This window comes from Panthera uncia, chromosome A2, assembly GCF_023721935.1.
Source record: "Panthera uncia isolate 11264 chromosome A2, Puncia_PCG_1.0, whole genome shotgun sequence".
In the NCBI taxonomy this organism is placed as follows: Eukaryota; Metazoa; Chordata; class Mammalia; order Carnivora; family Felidae; genus Panthera; species Panthera uncia.
The window spans coordinates 149752914-149753187 of NC_064816.1; the positions used below are offsets into that span (position 1 = coordinate 149752914).

Sequence of the window (274 nt, forward strand, 5' to 3'; positions counted from 1 at the left end):
CCCCAAGATCAAGGCCTCTTTAAGGAGGCAGTTTTTTTTTTAAGTTTATTTATTTATTTTGAGAGAGAGATGGGGGGAGGGGCAGAGAGAGAGGGAGAGAGAGAATCTCAAGCAGGCTCTGTACTGTCAGCATGGAGCCCGATGTGGGGCTCAAACTCATGAACCATGACCCGAGCCGAAATCAGGAGTTAGATGCTTGATCAACTGAGCCACCCAGGAGTGCCTAGAGAGGCCTTCTTGAAACTACCTGAAGTTTGGGCCTCTTGCTATCTCT

General features: G+C 48.5%; 1 protein-coding gene across 1 annotated transcript in view; it reads right to left on the reverse strand.

Moving 5' to 3' along the window:
• Nucleotides 1–217: 217 nt before the first annotated feature.
• The window catches only part of MRPS33 (mitochondrial ribosomal protein S33), a 10786-nt gene continuing 10729 nt past the window's right edge, over nucleotides 218–274 (reverse strand). Inside the window, exon 4 of the mRNA XM_049641960.1 lies at nucleotides 218–247. The gene's annotated coding sequence lies outside the window, so the exon portion shown is untranslated. The remainder of the gene's footprint in view (nucleotides 248–274) is intronic.